The following is a 14008-nucleotide window of genomic DNA, read 5'->3' as shown; positions in this document are numbered from 1 at the left end:
TAAACTTACAGGGCAAGAACTTTTAGACAGAGTTCCTGATCCCCCTCACAGTGGTATATATCTGGCATTAACTCTACTAATGTCAATGGATTTATACCAGTATAAAAAAAAACTGGTATAACTGAGGTAAGCCAAACTGCCAAGGCACAGTCCTTGCTTTGTGCTCTACTGCAGCCTATGTTTGATTATGTTGAGACTTTATGGGAAAAGTGACCATCTGTAAACAGTCTTCCACTTCCTTTCTTTTCCTTCTATACTACTTCCTTCCACCCCCATTCCCACCCAGTTCTATGTTACTCCATACTTACCCATCTATGTCCAAACTTAAAACTGCATACCCATTCTAAACCCACACCACTAAAATGTTATATTAGTACATGTTAGCTGGAAGAATCAGACAATATGGTTACTTGTACTGCATTTTAAAAGTCCACCTTTTATCCTAGTCTAGAAAAACCTATAGTCTAGACACACCCTAAAATAGGAAGAAATGAATTGTTAGATTAAAATGAAATCAAACTACAGATAAATGATCATTTTTAAGAGACTGAAAAAGGCTCGTATTTAGAATTCACTAACAGTTATGTAAAACTGAGAAAACTAAAGAAAAAAGCAAATGCAACCTACCATCTGCTGCTCAAAATACAATACCTAACTTATTTATTTTATTATTTTCACTTTAATGCATATTAACTTTGAATTTAGGATTCTACATTTTTAAAACTTCCTTTATCAGATATTTTTGGTTGACTCAGAGCATAAGGAAAAGGAGGACTTGTGGCACCTTAGAGACCAACATGGCTGCTACTCTGAAACCTGTCAGAGCATAAGCTAATTAGGAAAATCTTCTTTCCCCTTTTTCAGTCCTTGTGGTTTTTTGTTAGATTTAATCTACTCAGTATTGAGATACTGAGCATACTGTCCTATGTAATGTTTACACTTGAGATATTTGTTATCTGTTCTGGCTCTTTAGTGGTGTTGTAACTACAAAAGATGGTTTTAATGGCAGCTAAAGATACCACAGTGGAATAATGCTGACAATGAAGGTGATAATTGGAACCTGACTGATGAGGTACCTGAAAACAATAGTTCACTCTAATTAACTTTTATAAGCTGTAGCTCACGAAAGCTTATGCTCAAATAAATGTTAGTCTCTAAGGTGCCACAAGTACTCCTTTTCTTTTTTGCGAATACAGACTAACACGGCTGCTACTCTGAAACCCATCATTAAGTGGGTTAATGATTATATCAGTGACCTCCCAGGTAAATTGATTTGAAACAACTATATTCAAAACTGTAAATTAAAAAAAAGAATGAGATAATAGGCCAAATTCAGTTCGTAGCTACATGGCTATCCCCCAAACTAACTCCATTAGCTTCAAGGAGAGCAGACCTTGGCCCAATGTGTAAATTTAGCCTTCATACCTCACTGAAGTTGTTTCATGTTGCCTGCACTTTCTGAATAAGCAACACACATCAAAGGTATACCCCTTTCTGGTACCTATGACTATCCTCCTAACATGTGACCAACCTGAACTAGATAGAGGCAGGAAGACCTATTTCAACAGCTTTCTTGCAAACTGCCTCTGGAAAGCAGTAGGGAGGAAGTAACAATACACAGTACTACGTACGGTCAGAGCATCCCTAGAAGAACTCAGGACTATGTTATCATGCACTAAAAATTCTGTGATTCGTATTAATATAGTCCCATTCCAAACAGTACTATGTTAACATGTGCTAAAGAATTTTAGTGCACGCCAGCAGGGTCCACAGGCACCAACTTTTGTTGGCACCGGTGGGTGCTCATGCCCCCCCAGTCCCTCCCCAACTCCACACCTCCTCCCTGACCCTATTGGACCTCTCCCCAAATCCACACCTCAGTCCCACCTTTTCCCCACAGCGCACCGCGTTCCTCCTCCTCCCCGCTCCTTTCCAGCACTTGCACCACGAAACAGCCGTTTCATGATGCAAGCGCTGAGAGGGACGGGGGAGAAGCAGGACACAGCAGCACACTCAGGGGAGGGTGTGGAGGGGGCTCCAGCCCCGGAGCACCCACGGAGTCAGCGCCTATGGCAGGATCCACCTAGGCCGCAACACATTGGTGTGAACTAACACACCATGCAGACAAGCTCTAATGTAATAATACCAAGAAGTTATTGACCTTCAGGCTTCCAGACAGGTTCACGTTCAGAAGTACAGTAGTTGCATTTTGTCAGCTGGCCTATTGGATTCCTGCATTGGCAGGTGAAACCTGCATTAAAGGGGCTCCATCTACAAAAACGGCAATGGCCCCTCTCAGATAAGAAGGGGACCACAAGGACACTGGAATCAATTGATTACAGGGGATTAAAAAAAAAATAATGAAAAAACAGAAATGGGAATGAAGAAGAACATACCCAGGTAAAGCTGTCCCCCAGAACAGCACTCATTTCTCCAATAAGTGAACATTTCTGGCTTTTGGTAACTGGGAAAGTGGGCAAAACCCACCTAAACAATGCAGGCCCCCCTCTCTCAGTGAGGGAGGGGCAGCCACTGGTCTCAGGAATCAACTGATTACAGAGGACAAAGACTGAAAGAATCATAGAACTGGAAGGGACCTCGAGAGGTCATCTAGTCCAGTCCCCTGCACTCAAGGCAGGACTGAGTATTATCTAGACCATCCCTGAGAGGTGTGTGTCTAACCTGCTCTTAAAAATCCCCAATGATGGAGATTTCACAACCTCCCTAGGCAATTTATTCTAGTGCCTAACTCCCCTGACAAGACGTTTTTCCTGATGTCCAACCTAAACCTTCCTTGCTGTAATTTAAGCCCATTGCTTCTTGTCCTATTCTCAGAAGTTAAGAACAACAATTTTTCTCCCTCCTCCTTGTAACAACCTTTTATGTACTTGAAAACTGTTATGTCCCCTCTGTCATCTGCAGACTAAACAAACCCAGTTTTTTCAATCTTCCCTCATAAGTCATATTTTCTAGACCTTTAATCATTTTTGTTGATCTTCTCTGGACTTTCTCCAATTTGGCTTCATCTTTCTTGAAATGTGGCACCCAGAATTGGACACAATATTCCAGTTGAGGCCTAATCAGTGTGGAGTAAAGCAGAATAATTACTTCTCATTTCTTGCTTACAACACTCCTGCTAATACATCCCATAATAAGGTTTGCCTTTTGGCGGGGGGGGGGCGCAACAGTGTTACACTGGATCATAAGCTAAATAAGTGACAACTCTGACCCCCAGATCCCTTTCTGCAGTACTCCTTCCTAGGCAGTCATTTCTCATTTTGTATGCGTGCAACTGATTGTTCCTTCTTAAGTGGAGTGCTTTGCATTTGACCTTATTGAATTTCATCCTATTTACTTCAGACCATTTCTCCAGTTTGTCCAGATCATTTTGAATTTTAATCCTATCCTCCAAAGCACTTGCAACCCCTCCAGCTTGGTATCGTCGGCAAATTTTAAGTGTACGTGTAACACTGACAGACCCGTTATCAGCGGGCAGGATTGAAGTGCATGAGCCTCTACCACATGAGCTATACGCCAACTGGCTCTTAGCTAAGGCTGTAGAGCAGATCTCTCTCCCTTCCTCCCCAACCCCCTCCTCAGTGCCACTAGATGGGACAGAACACCACACCCAGGAGATGTGTGGGTTACATACTATGCCATTATCTAAACTGTGGTAATGGTGTTTATGAGGTAGATATTAAGTGGATAAGACCAGCAAATTTATTTAATTTGGGGTTTGTGAAAAACCTTCAGATTATGACTTTTGGTCACTACTGACCTAGGCTGGACTTGAACTAATGACCTATCTAGATCCAAGGCCATCTATTTCATTAACAAACACTACAATGTTTGTGGGTTTTGTTTTTTGTATTACTCACTTATAGCCTTATATGAATTAAATTATCATTGCAGCCTTAACCTGGCCTCCACTTGTGCAGGTGCAATTTTGCCTGTACACATAACCATGCAGGTACTTCTGTTGCATTAACATTTGCTCACCCATTTTAAAAATTTTCATCCTGTGTTTACAGGTAATCAAAGCTGAATGCACAAACCCCATTCAGAGACATTGGCTTTGTATATCATTTGCACACACAAAGGGCTAGTACAAATGTCCATGCACAGATGTGTGTACCAAGTTGCCACAGACAAGTGGATAAAAAACTGGCCCTCTATCTTTTCTTTTCCTTGATCATCCACTAACTTTCTATTGATTTAAGAATGATATTACCTGGTGCTTTTTGTGGCACATTTCTAATAAGGTAGTGATTTATTATTGACCTGTTATTTGTAAACTGTATTTTTCTACCAATTTGGACAATCACTGTTAAAGTAACTCACTGGATAATTATAAATTAAATTATAGAAATGACACAGATTATTCATTTAGACTAATTTTGGCTAAATTGTGATTGTGGTATTTCTGCGTATCTTTAAAAATTGTTATATTAAAGCATTGCCAATTACTATCTTGACCACTTTCCTTACAAAATTGTATCTTTTCCCCCATCCTCTGTCTGTCTGTTTTTTACCTCGTAAACTCTTAGGGAAGGCAACACACCTTCTTTTATGTCTGGAAATTGCTTAGGACCTTGCAGGCTCTACCCAAACAAAGAACAGTAATAATCATAGGAGTGTCTTGTTTGATTGTTGAATGCATCCGATGAAGTGAGCTGTAGCTCACGAAAGCTTATGCTCTAATAAATTTGTTAGTCTCTAAGGTGCCACAAGTACTCCTTTTCTTTTTGCGAATACAGACTAACACGGCTGCTACTCTGAAACCTTGTCTGATTCAGTGCCAGAAGTCACTGAAAGAATCTTATTAAACCCTCAGTGGAGCAGCACACACAGATTTATTGCCTAGCTTATATTTTTCAGGATTAATGGTCCTAATGGAAATAAACTTTCACCTGAATTATTCAAGACCTACAATGGAAGGCACATTGCAGTGAGAGAGAGATCATTTTGCCCATGATATTTTAACAAAACTGGAATGTGAATGTATAATTCAATTTTTGTTCTCTTACACTGGATGGAGAGTCAGGAGATCTAGGTTCTTTTCCGAGCTCTGTCACCTAGTTGCTGTGTAGGCATAGGTAAATAACTTCACCTGTAAATAACTTCACCAATAAATAACCTGTGCCTCAGCTTCTAAATCTGTAAAAGGGAGATAATGTCTTTTTTGCAAAGCATTTTCAAATCTACATATGAAAAAGCTTTCTAAGAGTTAACTACTATTATTATAGATTTCAGAGTAGCAGCCGTGTTAGTCTGTATTCGCAAAAAGAAAAGGAGTACTTGTGGTACCTTAGAGACTAACAAATTTATTTGAGTGTAAGCTTTCGTGAGCTACATCCGATGAAGTGAGCTGTAGCTCATGAAAGCTTATGCTCAAATAAATTTGTTAGTCTCTAAGGTGCCACAAGTACTCCTTTTCTTTTTACTATTATTATAGTTTTCTCCACTGAAGTAAGGTCTCCAAGTCATGCCTTCCCCTTTAATCCTGTTGGCTACCTTCTACCAAAAAATTTAACATATTTTAAGTGGCTTACAATAAAAAGACAGGTTTCAGAGTAGCAGCCGTGTTAGTCTGTATTCGCAAAAAGAAAAGGAGTACTTGTGGCACCTTAGAGACTAACAAATTTATTAGAGCATAAGCTTTCGTGAGCTACAGCTCACTTCATCGGATGCATTCAACAATCCGATGAACATCCGATGAAGTGAGCTGTAGCTCACGAAAGCTTATGCTCTAATAAATTTTTTAGTCTCTAAGGTGCCACAAGTACTCCTTTTCTTTTTAATAAAAAGACAGTAAATCAACTCTGCAAATTTTATTTGCCTAGATTTAATTATGATTAATCTTGTTTATTTTGATAACATTTGCATCAGATTGTTGTAATCTCTCCTATTTCATGCTATGTAGTTCCATTGTCTACTGACTATGTAACATACAGCCAATATGACACTTTAAATTCTAGACACCTGCACCTTTACACTGAATACAGCCTGCTGATATCATAAATACCAGCATTAACATTCAGACCCACGTCTAAGTCATTCTGCTATGTCATTTTGTTGCTGTAATAAAGCAATTTTATTCCCTCCTTGCAATATTTTAAGTGACAGTGTTTTGTAAAGATTAGAATATATTTTCTGAAAAATGTTAGGACTTCAGTTGTCTTTAATACTCTTAATATTGCTGCAGTCTTATTTTGAAGATTTTGCCATAAAACTGGGAAAATGTCAGTTCAATGACCAATGAAAATTATTTTGTGGATAAAGCAGCTATTCTCCTCCTGATATGTGCATAACCCTTACTGACCTTCCTGGGACTTCCATTAACATTAAGTGGTGAAGAAACATCTAGAAGACCATTCAAAAGCCAGACAGACAGACAGACAATAGAATTTGTTTGACTGTGACAATTGGGTCTTTATATATCTACATAGAGAATAAACATTCAGCTATTACTGAATGCATTTGCATACACTTCATAATTAAACTTGTTTTTCATTTCCAAGAAAGCAGCAATAATATTTCCTATATGGCTCTTATTTTATTAGTGAATATCTACAATGATATCCTTGGCCAAAGTTACTCCAGCTCAATTTTTCCATTTTAGTGGCCTGTGATCAGGGCCGGATTAATGCAGGGGCTTTAGGGGCTGCAGCCCAGGGCTTGGGCTAAGGGGGCCCCTGGTGCAACAGGGCTCAGGCAGGTTGCCTGCATGCTGTGGCCCCATGCTGCTCCCGGAAGCGGCTGGCTTCTGGTACAAATCTGCGGTCCCTGGCGAGGAGGGAGGCGGCTCTGTGCACTGTCCCCACCCACAGCACCATCTCCACAGCTCCCATTGGCCAGAAACCAGCCAATGGGAGCTGAGGGGGAAGCACTCGTGGGTGTAGGCAGCACACAGAGACATGCTATCCCCCTCCCGCCAGGCGCAGCAGAGACATGCCAGTAGCCAGCTGCTTCCGGGAGTGTCGTGGGACTATGGCTGGCTGGCAGCCAGGAAGCCTGCCTGAGCCCTGCTGTGCCACCAGCCAGGAGCTGCCTGTGGTAAGCGCCTCCCAGCTGGAGCCTGCACCTTGCACCCCAACCCGCTGCCCCAGGCAGAATCCCCTCCTGTGCCCTCACCCTCTCCTGCACCCCAACACTCTGCCCCAGCCTGTAGCCCCCTCCTGCACCCAAACTCTCTCCCGGAACGAAACTAATATAACAGCTGTTCTAAGGTAAAAAGTAGGCTATTTTGAATTAACTTAACTATATTCTACATGTTTTAAGACTGAAATGTAACCACAGAAGGGCTTTGTTAATTAAAAGGCAAGTTTAGTATAGCGTTAATAGCCTCAATGCCATAATTGTGATAATTTTGTTTTAAATTAGGAAAAAGACTTGTATACAGGGGTCCCACAAGAGAGTTGAAATCGACCTTAATTAATAATATTCTAGGCAGGGTCGAATTATCTGCCTTCATATATGCTCAATCTCTCTTGCACAACACTATCTTAGCACATTTGCTCTACTGCTATAAATTTCAGGGTTTGTCTTTTTGTTAAGCAAGCACCAGACTCCAACCTACTCAATACATTTCTGTGGGTTCTGCTTTGGACACACTCTTGCTTTTTATTGTATACTACAGACACTTCCTTTGGTACTGGGATAGCACATGATTGCTAAAAATACCATTCCCTTCCCCAAATACCTGGATTTAGCATTATACACTCCATCACTGTGGTTATTATCTCTTTTGTTAAAACATATTTTGTTAAGATGTCTTGGTCTGCCTGAGCCATTGGATCAATTATTGTAATTGTTGCCTCTTGTGGGACAACTCCTGTAACTCATACTCAAGGAAAACTCCTTCTACCAGCCTCTGGCCCAGAGGTGGACAAACTTCTTGGCCTGAGGGCCGCATTGGGTTTCTGAAATTGTATGGAGGGCCGGTTAGGGGAGGCTGTGCCCCCCTAAACAGCCAGGCGTGGCCTGGCTCCTGCCCCCATTGACCCCCCTGCTTCTCACCCCCTGACAGCCCCCCCAGGACTCCTGCCCCATCCAACCCGCCCTGTTCCCTGACAGCCCCCGGGCATCTCTGCCCCATCCACCCCCGTGCTCTGTCCCCTGACTGCCCCCACCACCCCATCCAACCCTCCCACTCCTTCCTGACTGCCCACCTGGGACCCCTGCTCCATCCAACGACCCCTTCTCCCTGACCACCCCTGGACTCCCTGCCCCAACTGTCCCTTGCTGTCCCATCTACCCCCCCTGCTCCCTGTCCCCTGACCTCCCCCAGCACCCCTACCCCTGATTGCCCCCCACCTCCTCATCCAACCCCCCCTCCTTCCTGACTGTCCCCCTGGGACTCCTGCCCCATTCAACCCCCCTGTTCCCCGCCCTCTGACCGCCCTGACCCCTATCCACACCCCCAGACCCTGACCACCCCCCAAACTCCCCTGCCCCCCTACCACGCTGCCTGCTAACCACTACTGCACCAGGACAGGCAGCTGCGCTGCACAACACAGAGTACTGGGTCAGGGGGGCTCTGCAGCAGCGCTGCCCCAGGAGCTCACAGCCCCAGAGCATTGTGTCAGCGGCGCAGTGAGCTGAGGCTGGGGTGGGGGGGGGGGAACAGCAGGGGAGGAGCCAGGAGCTCAGGGGCCGGGCAGGACGGTCCCGCAGGACGGATGTGGCCCGCGGGCCGTAGTTTGCCCACCTCTGCTCTGGCCAGATCCTGCAGGCCTGCGGAGAATTGCCTGGATGGGGACTTTGTGAGGATTGCAGGATTTAGCCCATGAGAAACTAGAGTTTAAAAGAATTAGTTCAATTTCTCAGCAAGATTAAGGCATCTAGAAAAAAATCAAAAAGGAAAAGCCTAGTGAAAAGGGGAAGCCGAAGGATGAAAGACTAGATGAGATCATTACAAAGACCTTGCACTGAGTGAAAGACTATGATAGAATGGCTCCAGAAGACATCCTCCAGGAGGGAGGTACCAAGACATGGACTCTGAAACGAGAAGGCCCTGATTCAGCTGGAATTTCTGAAGGGAAGATAATGACAACATGGCCAATTTCTATCACACTAGAAAGTGTGATGGAATGTCCCATCAACAAATCAGGATTATGACCAGTACATTAGCATTCCAATCTTTCTCTTTATAAGCATAGCTCAGCAGGAAAGTAACCAAGGGGCCTTTAGAGGCAAAAGCTTCGGTTGCTGGATCCTAGAAAGCTGCTTGGAAAAAGAAGGGCAAAAATAAGTATGGAATATGCTCTTGGGCAGCATTAGAGAGGGAGCTGTCCTTCTGCCAATTCAGAGGAGACACTGAAACTGATTTTCTACCCACCCACCCACATACATAAAGTTTTTCACCCATGTGACTATACTCACTTCAAGTTCATTCCTGAACAACATATATGGAGAATGAGGCCCTCAGTGAGTAGAGGGAAAGGATTTCTTAGACTCTGATAGCCAGTCTCCATGCAAAGGCAGGTAAATACTAACCTGGTGTAAATATTAACCAGAAAAATGGTCCAAGAGAAGCCCAGGGTAACACCTCTCATATGTTCAGGGCATTAGTTATTTTGTGAGTGTCTTTTGTGTTCCAATAAACTATCTGGACTCATGAACAAAACATCTCACATTATAGACTCATTTAAACCAGGATCCATGAGCAAATCACAGAAGGAGAGATGTGACACCCCGCTCACAGAAACATGGGGCTGGAAGGGACCTTGAGAAGTCATCAAGTTCATCCTGCTGTACTGAGGCAGGACCAAGTAAACATAGACCATCATGACAGGTGTTTGGCCAACCTGTTTTTAAAAGCCTCCAATGACAGGGATCCCACACCCTAGAGCCCAGGCTCTAGCTCCCTGCAGGTTATAGGGGTCATGGAACCTGGGCTTCAGCGAGAGCACAAATGTCTACACAGCAATGAAACAACTTTTCATTGAGACCCACAAGTCCAAGTTGGTTGGCTGGTTGGTTGGTTGTCTGCTGTGTAGACATACCCTCTGAATATCTCTCTCAGATGTGAAGAAGATTTCTTTGTAGCTTGAAAGCTTGTCTCTCCCACCAACAGAAGTCAGTCCAATAAAAGATGTAAAATTCCTCCAGGAATTAATATCTTACATCCTGGGACCAAGACAGCTACCACAACACAGCGAACAATGTGACTTGTAAAAGTCTTCCACAATTCTCACATGATGTTTGGTGGCAATCAGACATCCTCTCCACCACCCAAATTCTTGGTAAAATAGGATATGGGAGGGAAAACCTTTGCATCTTCAGACTCACGGAATAAAGCTGTGTTGTTTTGTTCTTTTTACCACCTGAGAACTTCTGCTTTGTTGTGAAACTTTGTAATGCAACACAATATTGAGATGATGGAAGGCGCTTTTGTAATGAGTTATTCTTGTCTAACAAGATTCTGTACCATTTGTAAACAAATTATAAGGCTTCCTCCCTTTTCCTCCAGCTGTGCTGAAAACCCGCAGTTCCCATTCAAGTTAATCAGAAAGATAGATACTCAGTACCTCTGAAAATCAACCTTCAGTGTTTAAACTAGGATGCATACCTGCTCTAGGTTATTTCACCATATCGCTCTCATTGTGCACTAATTTCTGTGGTTTCCTGTTTAGTAATATTTTCAATATAGTTTCTTTCCTTCACTGATGGCCCAATCCTGCTAACCGCTACTGAGCCAAATAGTCTTAATTCATGGGAACAGTCTCACTGCAGTCAGTGGGAATACTCAGAGGTAAGGATTACTTCTGTTAAAGATCTGCAGGATTGGACTCTTAACAGGCTAAATTCATTTCTGCTGTTCCTCCACTGAAGCCTATGGCTCCTCCAGGAATTAATTTGACCCATTACATTTAACTAATTGCACAACATTTTACCGTCTTAATCAATGGATTTACTGTCTCCATACATTTTGGGTCTCTCTCAGAGCGGCCAACAATAGCCTTCTTACCTTACTTAAGTATCACTTGGAGTCACTAATTGCTTTGTTCCCAAAAACTGGAGTTGCCTGTTGCAGTCAGAGGCCCTCACACTCTTAAATCCAACTTTAAATGTTATTGCAGGATTCTGGATTTTTAAATGATTCAAGAAAGCATTTAAGTGACTTCATGATTTGTTTCCTTACCAGAGACGCAATTTGCAGGAGGCTTGAGATTCCCCCCACCTGAAATGCTACTTCTTGACTACCCTTCCTCCTGGCTGAGGAAGAGGAGTGGATATATTAGCTGCTTGCACAGCATTCTTAATCTCTGCTGCCTTGAGTAGCAAGAGATTGGTGACTGGGAATCAAACCCATGTCTCCCACAAGCTGTTCAATACTATTTGTAACCCACAAAGCTTATAAAGTGGCCAATAATACTCCAGCAATGGACACCTGTTATTTCAATCGACTGTGGAATCATTCAGTTTAAATACCACAAATGCATGCATCTGGAGGCTCCCCTCGTCAAATAGACACACCTGTCTTATTTGAACTGCAGTGTAGTTGTGCTGATCCCAGGATATTAGAGAGACAAGATGAGTGAGGTAATATCTTTTATTGGACCAATTGCTGTTGGTGAGACAGACCTGGGGAGCTGACCTGAAGAAGAGCTCTGTGTGGCTCCACAGCTTCTCTTCTTCACCAACTGAGGTTGGTCCAATAAAAGATATTACCTCACCTGCCTTGTCTCTTTATTTGAGCAGAGTATTCTCAGCAGCAGCCCTTTAATCTGTTTGATTGTACTGTACTTCCACAGATTTAAAAGAACAAACATGCCATGGCTGTTAAAGCAGTACAGTATTTAGGAGAATCTTGAAAGGCTTTGCTTGACCGTAGAGGAGCATCACCTGGTCATGCATTTTTCTGTTTTCCATTGTAAATTAGAGCAACATGAGTGGTGGAACCAGAAAATCCTCACTCTTCTCACACAGTGGGCTGATGTACAGTTTCTTTTTTTGGCTGTGGGAGGGAAGCTAACATCATGGTCTTTATCATGTCTGATGCTTGCTAGGCATGGGGGTCCTGATTCAGCAAGACATCGTTATTCGGGACAGCACTCAAACATATACTTTAAGCAGGTGCTTAACTGCCTTCCTGAAGTGGGGCAACATTTTCCCTCTGAAATTGGCTCCACACAACTCCTTATCCCTTAAACCACCTTTCATTTCCCCACCTGTCTCATGAAGGCAGCACAGGGTTTGGCCCATTACAGATAATTTTATTGAAATTTGAAAGTTCAGAGTGACAAGAGCAGAGGAACATTTTCATATTAACAGGTTTCTTTATAATAAATATTGAACAACTTTAGGAATTATTCTCAAAATAATGTACAGTAGAACCTCTGAGTTATAAACACCAGAGTTATGAACTGACCGGTCAACCACATACCTCCTTTGGAACTGCAAGTATGCAATCAGGCAGCGGAGAGTCCCTCCCCACTCCAAAAGTAAATATGGTACAGTTCTGTGTTCAACATAAACTACTAAAAAAAAATAAGGAAAGATTTTTTAAAATTTGACAAGATAAGGAAACTGTTTCTGTGCTTGTTTCATTTAAATTATGATGGTTAAAAGCAGCATTTTTCTTCTGTATAGTAAAGTTTCAAAGCTGTTTTAAGTCAATGTTCAGTTGTAAACTTTTGAAAGAACAACCATAACATTTTGTTCAGAGTTGCAAACAACCTCCATTCCCAAGGTGTTCGTAACTCTGGGGTTCTACTGTATTGTAACTTATGTTAAAAATTCTCATAGAGCTACACACCTAGGACCGCACCCAAAGCTTTTTGAAATCAGCTGGAGTCTTTCCATTGACTTCAATGGGCTTTTGATCTGGCCCGTTACACACATGTTCCAGCTTTTAACATCATCGTTTGCTAGCTGTGTTTTGATAGAACCTGACTGTTAGTATTTAAAAGTCAATACACTTTCACTACGTGCAATCCTGTAGTCCTTACTCCTGTAAAACTGCTATTGGTCCTGACGCTGTACTGAGAAAGTTCAGTGGGAGTTTTACTTGAGTACAAAGAGCAGAATAGGCTTGAAAAGCTGATGTTGTTTTTAAAAAATGCTATTGAAGAGGCCAGCAGAGTGCTTCCACCATCAACATTATTTAAACAAGGAGCCTGATTAAGTGAGAGCCAGCCAGAGAGATTGCAGAAAATATCTTTGAGGAAAATGCTGTGACCATAGTGAAAGAACCCGGCATGACCCTGGGAAAATTAACTTGTGGAAAGCTTTAAACAAAGAACTGTGGGCAGATCAAGACCCCTCAATCAGTCTAGCAACACAAAAACCAGAAGCTAAGCTGGTAGGGAAGGAAACATTTGATAGGCATTTAGGAGGGTTATGTTTATTCTTTTTCATTAAGCGAGAGGATTATTGTTTTGCCCGGGAAACATTTCAAAACATTTGTGTTTAATCCATCCATAAGGTGTCTTATATGAGTGTAAGAAATAAATGATCAGTTAGAAAGTCTTGAAACTTTATTTGATAGCCCATTTGATTCAAAAATATTTAATATATTTAAAAATTAAGGGCCATTTATCATTCTAGATCCATAAGTAGAATTCCTGTTGGGTCAGTGAGAATTGTGCCTACAAATGGACTGCAGGATGTAGCCCGGGGGTGGGCAAACTATGGCCTGCGGGCCGCATCTGGCCTGCAAGCTGTTTTAAGCCAGCCCCGTGAGCCGCATCACCTGTCTCAGCCGCACTCTGGAACTCCGGTCAGGGCGCTGGGTCGGCCCCGCTCCAGCCGGGGCGCTGGGTCAGAGCCACACCACGCAGCTTGGCCCCGCTCTGGCTGGGGTGCTGGGGCAGAGGCCAGACCACGCCACCCGGCCTTGCTCCAGTGCTCCGGCCAGGGCACAAGATCGGGGCCGCACCACACGACTCCCGGAAGCCACAGCATGGCCCCACTCCAGCTCCTACATGCCCCAATGGGAACAGTAGGTGGGTGCCTGCAGATGGGGCTTAATGGGAGGGAGGCAGAGAAGGGACATGCCACT

The sequence above is a fragment of the Dermochelys coriacea genome, chromosome 11, assembly GCF_009764565.3.
Source record: "Dermochelys coriacea isolate rDerCor1 chromosome 11, rDerCor1.pri.v4, whole genome shotgun sequence".
Classification (NCBI taxonomy): Eukaryota; Metazoa; Chordata; order Testudines; family Dermochelyidae; genus Dermochelys; species Dermochelys coriacea.
This window is presented reverse-complemented; position numbering follows the sequence as displayed.